The sequence below is a fragment of the Chanodichthys erythropterus genome, chromosome 2 (genome assembly GCF_024489055.1).
Source record: "Chanodichthys erythropterus isolate Z2021 chromosome 2, ASM2448905v1, whole genome shotgun sequence".
Lineage (NCBI taxonomy): Eukaryota > Metazoa > Chordata > Actinopteri > Cypriniformes > Xenocyprididae > Chanodichthys > Chanodichthys erythropterus.
In genome coordinates this window covers 3,107,835-3,120,716 of record NC_090222.1, presented here as the reverse complement: position 1 = coordinate 3,120,716, position 12,882 = coordinate 3,107,835, and positions in this window count along the sequence as shown.

Sequence of the window (12,882 nt, the reverse complement as noted above, 5' to 3'; positions counted from 1 at the left end):
GACTTGGAAGTTAAAGGATTAGTTCACTTTTAAATAAACTTTTCCAGATAATTTACTCACCCCCATGTCATCCAAGATGTCCATGTCTTTCTTTCTTCAGTCGAAAAGAAATTAAAGTTTTTGATGAAAACATTCCAGGATTTTTCTCCTTATAGTAGACTTCAATGGGCACCAAACAGTTGAAGGTCAAAATTAGTTTCACTGCAGCTTCAAATTGTTCAGAACAATCCCAGATGAGAAATAAGGGTCTTATCTAGAGAAACCATCACTCATTTTCAGAATTGAAAATTATATAAGTTTTAACCTTAAATGCTCATCTTGAACTAGCTCTCTTCTTCTTTATTTGAATTCCAGCAGTGTAGAAAGTGTATTACTGCCCTCCACAGGCCAAAGTTTGAACTAATTGTTATATACTATTGAACTAGCATATTGCATATAAAAATTAGTTCAAACTTTGACCTGTGGAGGGCAGTAATACACTTAGCAGCGTCTACACTGCTGGAATTCAAATAGAGAAGAAGAAGAAAGCTAGTTCAAGATGAGCATTTAAGGTTAAAACTTATATAATTTTCAATTCTGAAAATGAGTGATGGTTTCACTAGATAAGACCCTATTTCTCATCTGGGATCGTGTAGAACAATTTGAAGCTGCAGTGAAACTAATTTTGACCTTCAATCATTTGGTGCCCATTCAAGTCCATAAGGAGAAAAATCCTGGAATTTTTTCATCAAAAACTTTTTCTTTTCAACTGAAGAAAGAAAGACATGAACATCTTGGATGACATGGGGGTGAGTAAATTATCAGGAAAAGTTTATTTAAAAGTGAACTATCCCTTTAAAGACTCTGGACTTGACTTGAGACATGATGACTTGAATGACTTGAGTGTTAATCACATCATGTTTTCAGTTTGAATATAAAATATATAAATTATTTTTAAAAATAAAGTTGATTACTCAGCTGGAGCGCAGGCTGAGAATAGCGTTGTCATTATGACTGGATCACGACACTATCATCAGTCATGCCCTCTCGTACCTTATATTGTGCAATACCTTGTAAAAGAGGTAATGACTTATTGATATACTCTGAGTGTGTGTGTGTGTATGTGAGAGAGAGAGAGAGAGAGAGAGAGAGTGAGAGAGACATATTATAATATGTCGTTGACATATTAGTTCTAATTGAAACATGGTGTAGATCAGATGTGTCACTCAGTGTCCTGCAGGTTACTCTGAAATCATAGTGCCCTCATGGAAACTCAACTCAATACATCGTATCAGAGATTCTGGAGGTTTAGTTATATGGATAAAAAATTATCTTGCTCCTTTTACATCACCAGTACAGCAAAGCAAAAACCACATATGGTTAAAATTGGATAAAAACTTTGGAATTCTGGATAAAGACCTTTTTATCTGTGCAATTTATATTCCTCCATCAGATTCTCCATACTATGACGATGAAATATTTCACACTTTACAAGGAGAAATTTATCAATATCAAACTCAGGGGAAAATTTCACTATGTGGAGATTTAAATGCTCGAACTGGTTTAGAACCAGATTACATTGATAATTCAGGAGATAAACATCTGTTCACACAAATACCCCAAGACCTCTTTAATACCCTACCTAGAAGAAATAACCAGGATACTGGAGTTAATAGACATGGGAAGGAGATAGCTCACCTTTGTCAAACTTTAGCCCTTTATATCCTGAATGGTAGAATCAAAGAAGATTCCTGTGGACACTTTACCTATGGCTCAAATCTTGGGAACAGTGATGTAGATTATTTCATATCAAATATAATCCCCTCCTATTTCAGTGCATTTACCATCAAAGCTCAGTCACCCTTGTCTGATCACAGCCAGATTGTTTCCATTAAGGGTGAAAACATCAAATCAAGAGAAATACATAAAAGCCAATTATAGGCCATCTATATAAACTTAACACATCATATACATGGACTCAAAGCACTGCTGAAACATATATCAACGTGATAAACTCAAATGAAATAGTCAATTCCATAACATTGTTAGGCAATTCAACATTTGATATTAATCGGAAGGGAATTGACTTAGCAATTAAACATATTAATGACATTTTTGAAAATATAACAAAAAAAAGCTCATTTAAATAAAATGACACCATGTAAACACAAAAAAAGCACTAAACAAAAACTTTCTGAAAAATGACCGTAAAACAATTAGAAAAGAGCTACGATTCATTTCAAATCAAAATCACAAAGATCCAGTCAACACTGAGTTGCTCTTAAAACACTCAGAACTTCTGAAACAATACAAAAACACACTGAGACAGAAGAAACTGGATTATTATAACAACACGCTTCAAAACACAGTTGATCAGGGCCAGTTCTGGAGCATGTGGAACAGTTTGAACACTACAAAGCCACAAGAACCAGCCATACAAGATGGTCAAATTTGGAAAGATTATTTCGAGAACCTCTATAGCCATCAAACTGACCCTTTAAATAATCCCAACCAATTAAAAGTCCTTGAAAAATTGAACGCTCTTGAGTCATGCATCAAAAACAACCAAAATCCACTAGATTATCCAATAACCCAACAAGAACTTAGTGGAAAGCTGAAATCTCTCAAATCTAATAAATCCTGTGTCCCTGACAAAATAAAAAATGAGATGCTAAAAAACAGCTCTCCTGAACTTCAGAATGCATTGCTCAAACTCTTTAACTTGATTCTGAGTTCAGGTGTTTTTCCAGAGGTCTGGAATACAGGGCTAATTTCTCCCATCTTTAAAAGTGGAGACAAAACAGACCCTAATAACTACAGAGGAATCTGTGTAACCAGTAATTTCGGATTTCATTTTTCTTAAAGCAGCACAATGTCATCAGCAAATCTCAAATTGGCTTCGTCCCCAAACATCGAACCACTGATCATATTCACACACTACACACATTAATGTAACATGTACACCAAAAGAAAGATGGAAAAATATTTGCATGCTTTGTAGATTTCAAGAAAGCTTTTGACTCCATTTGGCATAAAGGATTGTTTTATAAAATCATTCAAAGTGGTATTGGGGGCAAAATATACAACTTAATTAAAAACATGTATAACCAAAATAAATGTGCAGTAAAAATAGGTCAACAGAGAACAGAATATTTTTCCCAAGAGCGAGGGGTCAGACAAGGCTGCTGCCTCAGCCCAACTTTATTTAGCATTTATATTAATGAATTGGCAGATCTACTGGACCAATCAGAGAGTCCAGGACTACAACTATTTGACACAGAAGTCAAATTACTGTATGCAGACGACTTACTAATTCTGTCTAAAACGGCGGAACGTCTCCAGAACCACCTAGACATTTTAACTAAATACTGCCATGACTGTAGCCTGACTACGTCAGACTTCCTACTTCCGCTCAATTTCATTTCGCTTCTGTACTCAGTCTGAGACAGCGTCAGAGCTTTCTGTTTACCACCGGTCTGGAAACAGCCGGGCCAATCAACGAACAGAGGGCGGGCTGAGAGCCGTGACGTAGATGCTAAGCGCCGAGTTTTACATAGTAGGTTAGAGAAATCGAAAACCGTAACGACCGCGGAAATGGGAAACGAGACACGGGATGCAATTCGCTCTGTTATGGAGAACATTCAACTCTTTTTCAAACTGAAGCCAGAACAAGAAGAGTGTTTGATAAACATTTGTTTTATCATGTGTTTACAACAGGTTTACAGTGGAAGTTCAATCATAGATTTGAGTTCGATGCATGATGTCTGTGCTTCGATGCGGCTGTACAGGCACATAACATACGTCATAACTAAACGTATCTGATTGGCTTACGGGTAACCAATGATTTTAAACTTCAGACAAGCGCCCCCTGGCGAGAGAGAAAACACTTCTCTATTATGCCATTCCAGACTCTGTCTACGAAGCAAAGTGAAGTAGCAGAGTCTGGTATTACCAGGCTACCATGACTGGGCCTTAGAAGCAAAGACTATAGAATAACACAAGACGTGTCACTCGTGTTGTTTTGAATGGGAGAAAGTGTAACGCGCAATATGGCGGAATAAATCCCGCCTTCTAAAGCCAAGAGCCAATCGCCGACTGGTAAAGTCATCGCGCCACTTCAGCGGCCGTTAGAATTACCGGTTTCTATAGAAACAGTCAGACTCGCGCCTCCGAAGAGACGTGCATTTAGGTGTGCGCATGCGCACTAGATTGACCCAGCCTGAAAAAAAATAGTTTTTTTGTCATTTGGCAATATGTACCTAAATATGTCATGCCAATAAAGAAAATTGAATTTGAATTTGAGTGTGTGAGAGGAGAAATGTAACAAAGTTTAATGTTGTCTGTAAACTGTGTTTGAGAGAGAGAGAGGGAGGTGTTCAGAGAGGAGTCTGTTGGATGTTAAGCTGTTATTTGTTTTATGGACTCAATGTTGAAAATTTAAAACATTTCAAACACTGTTGGCAGAAGTGAAAAATAAATAATTTTATGAAGTTACAATTTTGTTAGATTCCATGATGTATTTTACTGAACATGAGTATTTACAATGCAAATCCAAATTATTTTAATTTACTGACAGTTACTTATATCTTGTCTTTTCACTTTATTAAGATCAGATTCTGCAGGTAAAATTGCAATAATAAGGTGACTTGACTTGGACTTGACATAGCTTGTGACTTGACTTGACTTGACTTGCCCAAGAAAAAAATACTTGGGACTTACTTGAGACTTGAAGGTGACTCCAGTAAAAGTACTCATTTTCAGTTTTACTTGAGTAAAAGTGCAAAAGAACTTGATTTTAATGTACTTAAGTATTAAAAGTAAAAAGTACAGATCAATGAACCATATATTTATTATTATTATTATTATTATTATTATATTATTAGCCAGCACTACTCAGTAGTCAGTACTATTAAGAAAGATTAGTGCCTAGAATTAAGGTTGCAAATAAACAAACTTTTTTATTTTTATTACCAAAACTTATTACATCAATATGCATAGATTTTTTTGTTGGTTTTCAATTGGGATAGTAAGTGATGAAACATCTTCCAAATGTCTCATGTCAGTGTCATATTGGTTTGATAAATGTCTGATGTCATGCGTGACGTCAAACAAATGTCGTGTTTAGACGTCAACCCGATTTTCATTTTCAACCAAAATTTGACATCAACCCAAAGTTGGAGTTTGACCTCAAACAAATGTCATGTTTAGACGTTAATCTGATTTTCATTTTCAGCCCAAATTTGACAAACATTTACAGTTTAAGAGAGAAAGCTATGAAGTGAAAGGCAAAGTGTGATTACTAATCAGCAGAAAATACTGACACATCTGAGCGTCACTGCAGACTGCTGCACACTTACATATATTCATATAAATGGTTTAATATAATTGTTATGTGTGTGTGTGTAGTCATAGCCATGGAGAGAAGGGATTTCTGTGCATATGGGTGTCACGATTCACCTGTCACCTCTGCACTATATTTCTCATCATCATCCCTGGCTTCCACCTGCAAACACTCCACAATCACCTGCACCTGCCAGCAATCACCCTTGTCATCTCCACACCATAAAAGCACACACCTCGAGCTTAGTCTTTGTTATGTTCTCGGTTAGAGAAGGACTGTTTACATGTATTCCACGTTCTAGCAAAGAATCCCCTATGATTACTCCAAGTTCCTGTTCTCCATGTGTTTCCATTCTCCTCCTCGTGTACATTCCCTATTTGTATACTACTTCCCTGGATACCTGTCTGGTTCTTAATGAGGTGTGTGCTCATCCCTGGTTCTCCATGTCCACAATCTTCACTTGACCTACAAAACGGTGAACCCGGTGCCATTCTATCATCTTTCTGAACTGTTCTATCAAAGACTCATTTACCTGTTTATTCCTATTTACATCTGCTGCAGTAAACATTGACTGTTATTCAACTTTATCTTCTAAGTTTTTCCATTACAATGGCTGAATGAGGTATAATCAATTCCATTTGTGAAAAGAGCTCATATCTATAGTCTCTGAATATGGATTACCGGTCATATTTTCAGTTCATCTCTTGCGTCTAATATCTATGGACAGCCCAGATATTATCAAAGATCCCCTGTTCTATGAAAAAACTCTGGAAGAAACTCCCCTGGATGAGCATGATTGTGGGCTTCCTCCCAGGCACAGCTCCCAGTTAGCAGTCAAGACTGTCAGCATCAACAAATGGCCCAAAGAAAAAAATGTTATCCACTCTGTACAGTTTCAATTCCCTCCTGACCTCAGCCATGAACAACTTTTCCAGTTCTTTATCGAATGTAACCAGGACCAGATCTCCATTTACCTGACACAGTTCCTCCTCCTTGTGTCACGGGTCGGAAAGCCTCGGCAAAGAGAAAAAACATCTCTAGCGACAACACTCCTTCACCTCCGAAGAAAGCCAAGCCACATCACTCTAATCAAAACCCTGCGCAACAGAGTCTGATTTTCATCCATCTCAGAAAGCACACCTTGAATGAAAGGGTCCAAGCATTGGAAGCTCAAGCGTTGTTCTTCTACATCTTGTCCCGGAGACGACTGTGGGGACATTGCCGTTGTTTTAAAAGACAATGATCCCAGGATATCAAGGAGCTTAACTATGCCGAATTTAACATTGTTTTTGGTGTATTGTTTTGGTGTTTTTGGTGTATTCAGACCCATTATTTTTGTCTCACGTAGGTACCTTATTCTATGAATATCATAAGTTATTTTATGCTAAAGCGGCCATGTACATCCAACTGGTCCATCATCGATTTGGCGCTTATTAGTAGACATTTCACTTGTCACAGAGCTCTGTGTTCCTTTTGCAGTTACTGCGGGAACAGCCACCCGAAATTTGCATGCCCACGTCGCACACACTTCATAAAGAAATAAAACTCCTGTCAATGTCCAAGAGCTCTCCAAAGCTCCTACAAAGCATCCAAATAGTTGTATCGTGTCTTACCTGTTAATGGGACTAATCTATGGTTTTTCAGCAGGTCTTTCCTATCTTCCTTCTCTTTCAGCTGTCCCAATCTTCAATCCGCTAAAAAAGAATCCCAGGTTGTTGATCAACTTCTGGCAAAAGAAGTTAATAAAGGATACGGATGCATTCAAAATATTACCTTTGCACCCATCTCAGTGGCATCTCTTTGGAGTTAGTTGGCGCAACAATTTCTATTTTTCAGTAATCGTCACCTTCGGATGCAAGAGCAGCCCAAGCATTTTCGACACCTTCTCGGAGGCGTTCCTTTCATTCTGCATTTACTGGATGATTTTTTTTGGGTCATCAATTACCCTAACTCTAATCCATCCTGTTGCATCAACTTGGTAGAGACTTTTTCAAAAGTCGGCATTCCCTTATCCAAGGAATAATCCAAATTTCCTAGTCAGGTTGTGGATTTTTTTTTTTTTTTTTTTTTAGGAATAACACTAGACTCCATCCACATGCAAGCATCTCTCCCTCCTGAGAAATTACAGTGCATCAGAGAATTGATTAATTCCTTCTTTCATTCAACCACCCTATCAAAGAGGGATATTCTGTCTCTGCTATGTCATTTCAATTTTGCCATGAGAATGCGTTCCTCAAGGTCGCTCGTTTTTTTCTGGATTACTAGATCTATCAAAATCAGTAGATAAGTTGAATGACATTGTTTCGCTAGACGAAAGATGCAGATCCAATTTACGTTTCTGATCAAAACTGTGCAGTTCTTGGAACAGCATTTCTTTTTTCTATCAGGAGGAATCTGAAACTTTGCAGAGAAATGGCCTAAAGAGCTCAAAGGTCTTCAATCTTCCACTTTTGTGCTGCTCTTTCCATACCCTACTCTCCAGTTAATATTCCCATAATCTATGCTTTCATAGTGCACTGCTTCGAATCCAGAAAGTTTTGTTTTCTTTGTGTCTTCTGCTCATGTGGACTATTTGTCTGTTTTACAGTCTGAATTATCTGTTATTTGACTTTTATTAAATTTGTGTGTGCACTTGGATTCGCCCTGGCCTCATCCTTGTCCATCCGTTACAGGCATCACCGTTCATTCAATTTCTATGGGTACACCGTTCATGTTTTTTACAGATTTAAACATACTACTCCTTGGTTATGTCAATGAATAAATTAATACTTAACATATGTAGCTGGAATGTAAAAATCCAGTAAAAAGATTCTAAACTATTTAAAAAAAAACAAAAATTCATATTGCATTTCTGCAGGAGATGCACCTAACAGACAGTGAGCACATCAAATTAAAGAGAGACTGGGTGGGGCAAGTATATGGTTCGTCATTCACCAGTGAAAGTAGGGGTCATTTTTTTTTTTTTTTTTTTTAAACAAATGTATACCACTGTCAGATATTAATACATACTCTGATAAATCAGGACAGTTTATCCTTCTTAAAGCTACACTAGCTGAACAACCCATTACTCTTATGAATGTTTATATACCCCCTATACAATCTAACAAATTAATTACCCAGGTTTTTTCTAAGTTTTCTGAATGGCAGTGTGAACACAGTATAATTTCTGGTGATTTTAACTGGACACTGCTACCAAAGTTAGATAAATCTCTACCATCTAATGATAGGCCTTCCAGCAGAGCATGAGCTCTGTATGAAACGTGAAGAATTTGGCCTGGTAGATGTTTGGCGAGACAGAGAATACACTTTTTTTTTTTTTTCCTGGAGTCCATAAAACTGGAAGCAGAATAGACTACTTTTTCTCTCTCAAAATGTAATAGATCTCGGATCACGCTCCTGTTTTTCTTAGGTTTTTTGTTAGCCTATCCAACCAAATATTTTACCCAGCTTCTTGGAAATTCAAACATGACTCGTTCATGACCCAAATTTTGAATCTTTCCTTAAAGAGCAAGTTAAACTATTTCTTATGGACAATAAAGCTCCAGACATGTCTGCCAATTTGCTTTGGGACAATGCAAAAGCTTACATTAGGGGATTAATTATCTCCTATGTATCCAACCAAAAAAAAAAAAAATAGCAGCTGGCAGACCAGAGAAAATTAGAAATGATCCTCCATGATTTACAAACAAAATATAATGCGCATCCCTCAGATGTAATCCTGGCTGAGATGGAAACACTTAAAACCTCTCTTGAAGCAATTCTCACTAATAAAGCTGAAAAATCTGCATTCTTTGCTAGACAGCAGATGTATGAATTCGCTAATAAATATCTAGATAATATCTATATTTAACAAATATCTAGCAAACTTATTGAGGATTCGGTCTCAAGTGCAGGTCAAATCCAGTATCAAAGATAAAGATGGCAGGTGCCATTACGATAACAAAGCAGTTAACAAAATCTTTTGGGCATTTTATAAGAGGCTGTATAATGTGAATAAATTTATAATATGAATAAATTCCTTGCAAACTTAAATTTATGGGAATTAACTGAGGAGCAAAGACAGACGTTAAACAAACAAACTGAACTCAAAATTAACATTTTGAATTGTATTAATAGTCTCCCCAAAGGAAAAGCACCAGGGCCCGAAGGGTTTATAGTGGAATATTTTCAGAGATTTAAAAAGGAGTTAGCGAGTCTAATGCATGAAATGATACAATATTCATTTGATTCTAATAAGCTTTCTGGCTCCATGACAGAAGCCAACATTTGTGTTTTTCCAAAAAAAAGGCAAATGCCTTGAGGAGTGTGGATCGTATCACCCTATCTCTCTGCTTAATGTGGATACAAAAATTTCAGCAAAGATATTAGCCATCCGGCTTAAATCAATTCTCCCCACAATAATTAATCCTGACCAGACAGGCCTTTGTTAAAGGCAGATCGTCGGCTCATAATGTTAGAAGACTTCTTAATATAATTCAGTATTCAAATCAGCACACAAATTCTGGGTTAGTCGGACACTGAGAAGGAATTCAACAGGGTCAAATGGCCTTATTTATTCTCAGTGCTTTCTAAATTTAACTTGGGTGATGTATTTATTAAATGGGTAAGGATTCTTTACTTCTCCCCCAGAGCGAGAGTTATTACTAATGGTCGTAAATCCCCTGAAATTACATTAGAGCGTGGTACTAGGCACGGATGCCCAATGTCACCACTGCTGTTTGCGCTGGCTATTGAACTGATGGCTGCGGCCATTAGAGACGACCCATCTATTGAAGGGCTCAGACTAGAAAAGAGAACGTAAAAAAATAACATCGGCATAAAGTGTGATCTTAATTTACATCCACTCTTTATAACTATCAATTCCATATCTAATTGATACTATTTCCAATTTTGGCTCCTTCTCGGGATATAAAATAAATCTTTTAAAATCAGAAGCAATGCCGTTAAGTAAATCGCACTCCCACGACCCCACAATTTCTCACCCATTTAAATGGTCTCTGGCGGGCTTTGTCTATTTGGGTATAAAGATTATGCCGAATTTGGAAAGTCTATATAAAAGCAGTTTTGCCCCTATCTTTAAGAATATTAGATCAGACCTAGATAGATGGTGTAATCTTCCCCTATCCCTATTAGGCCGTGTTCATCACGTTAAAATGAATATTTTACCCCGCCTTCTATAACCACTTCAAATGCTACCAGTTCTCATTCCTAACAAAGCACTAAAACAGTTACTTGGCTTCATTATTTCCTTTATCTGGTGGAAAAAATGACTGAGATATAGCTTCTTAACACTATTAAGCAGATGTGGAGGTAGTGGTCCCGGACATTAAACTATATCAGCTTTCTGCCCATCTTTGTTTTATACTGGAATGGCACTTAAACAATCCAAACTCAACTTGGATCAGTGCAGAAGACATTACTCTCGGGCCAATTCCTCTACGGAACTTACTATATCTTTCGCCCAAAAAACAGCGAAATCTAATTAAAGATAATTTTATTCTTAAGAATATGATTAAAATATGGAGATCAGTCCGCAAAACAGAAGGTCTCGACTCCCACCTTTCACATAACAACACTGGTTTCCCCCGGGGATGAATGACGGCCTAATACATTTGAGAAACAAAGGAATAAATGTCATAGGAGATCTGATGGAGAATAATCAGCTAATGACCTTTGAACAATTCACTGCAAAATATGATCTCAATAAGAAGTTCTTCTTGATATACCATCAGATACGCAGCTTCATAACAAAAAAATCTATTCAAGTGGCCTCTGAGTATCCCCAATGGAGGAACAATTAAATAAACTTAGTTCATCTCGATCCCTTCCAAGGACCCACCTTCTTCAAATTTTACTCCACTGTGCCCACAAGTGCGTATACTGGATAACAGAACAAATCCCGTCAATTGCACAGTGGATTAACACATTCAAAGGTCTTATTCGATATGAAGCTTTTTCAACAGCATTAAAAGACAAACCTTTTAAATTCTATGAAGTATGGGACCCTTTCTTTATCTATCTTGGGGCTGGAGAGAGACATCTATTAGCGATGGGAATATGGAAGAACTGAATAACCCAACGGTGATGTTTTTATATACATATTTTATTTATTTAATTTTTCTTTGCGTTTTATTTTTTTCTCTTTCTCCTTGTAATAATGTATTTGTAATAATTGTACTTGACAATTTGTATTAGCTCGGATGTGTCAACTATGTTTACACCCTGAAAATGATAATTTCTTTTCGACTGAAGAAAGAAAGACATGGACATCTTGGATGACATGGGAGTGAGTAAATTATCAGGAAAAGTTTTTTTTAAAAGTGGACTAATCCTTTTAAGATGCGTTTTGGTCAATCGGATCACAAGTGGACAGCACTAAATACAGGTGAAAAAAGTTTTGAGCTTGTCCACTTTCAACCGCTTCCAGAGGTAGTTGAAAACACATTTGACCGGATTGCTTTGTAGTATAAACACTCACGTGGTCGAATGTGTTCAAACAGACCCTCTACTCTCAACCTACTGACCTAACATCATGAGAAGCGCTCTAGCCAGATGGGCTTTAAACTTTATCAGCTGAAGACCCAAGTTTGGTTTGAAGATGAAAAATGTACCAAGCACAATGTTCTCCATCATTCCTGATTTCTATCACACAGTCACAGCGGTCGGCTGGTATTGTGACTATCAGAGCAGAAATGAAAGCTGATGCTCTCTGTGTGTTTCTCTGTCGTCTCCTTTCGGGTTCATATATAAACTGCGTGAGCTTATTTTGTGTATTAGATCGAAAGATCTGAAAAAAAACATACATAAAGCTGAGCTGAACGCATGGCAGGGAGGACGACGGGAGTAACAGTAAACATAGACACATGTATTATAGAAATCAGTCAACACTTTTTGGCACAAACAGCCTTGCATAAACGACAGAACAAGACAACATAAACAAAGAAACAACACATTAACATACATATAGGTTACTAGTTTATCTTCACAGGTAATGATGTAGACTGAAGCCTCTCTGTCACCATTTCTTCCATTAGTCAGTTCACTAAAGTAAACTGAAGCAGGTAATTTACCAAGCAGCTCATATTGAGTCCACCAATATCATGTATGTGTGTCTGCTACTGGCTGAACAAATTTACCAACGTTTATTACTATTAATACGTGCGCTGTCTAGATACTGAGTCAACGTTACCTTTTTCCCTTCTCAACAGTTTAATTATTCAATAAACCTCACTGAGATTCTAGTGTTTTACTTGTTTAACAAGTATTGTGCAACTATATATTTATTGTTATATAGCCTACATTGAGGTGGATCTAATGAGTTGAATTACTCATATTTACAATCAAATCAATAAATGTAGATCTTATTAAAAAGCACTTTTTTACAACAACAAAAAAGCATCGGGTTGATTTAGCATGAAATATTTGAAATGCAATTTTAATGAACGAGTTTCAGTTTAGTTGTACAGCATAATATACATGCATTAATGCTCAGAACTGTATAGTGCTCAGTCTCACATTTATGTTTGAGTGTTTGTTCAGGTCAGGATTTCCCTATACACACA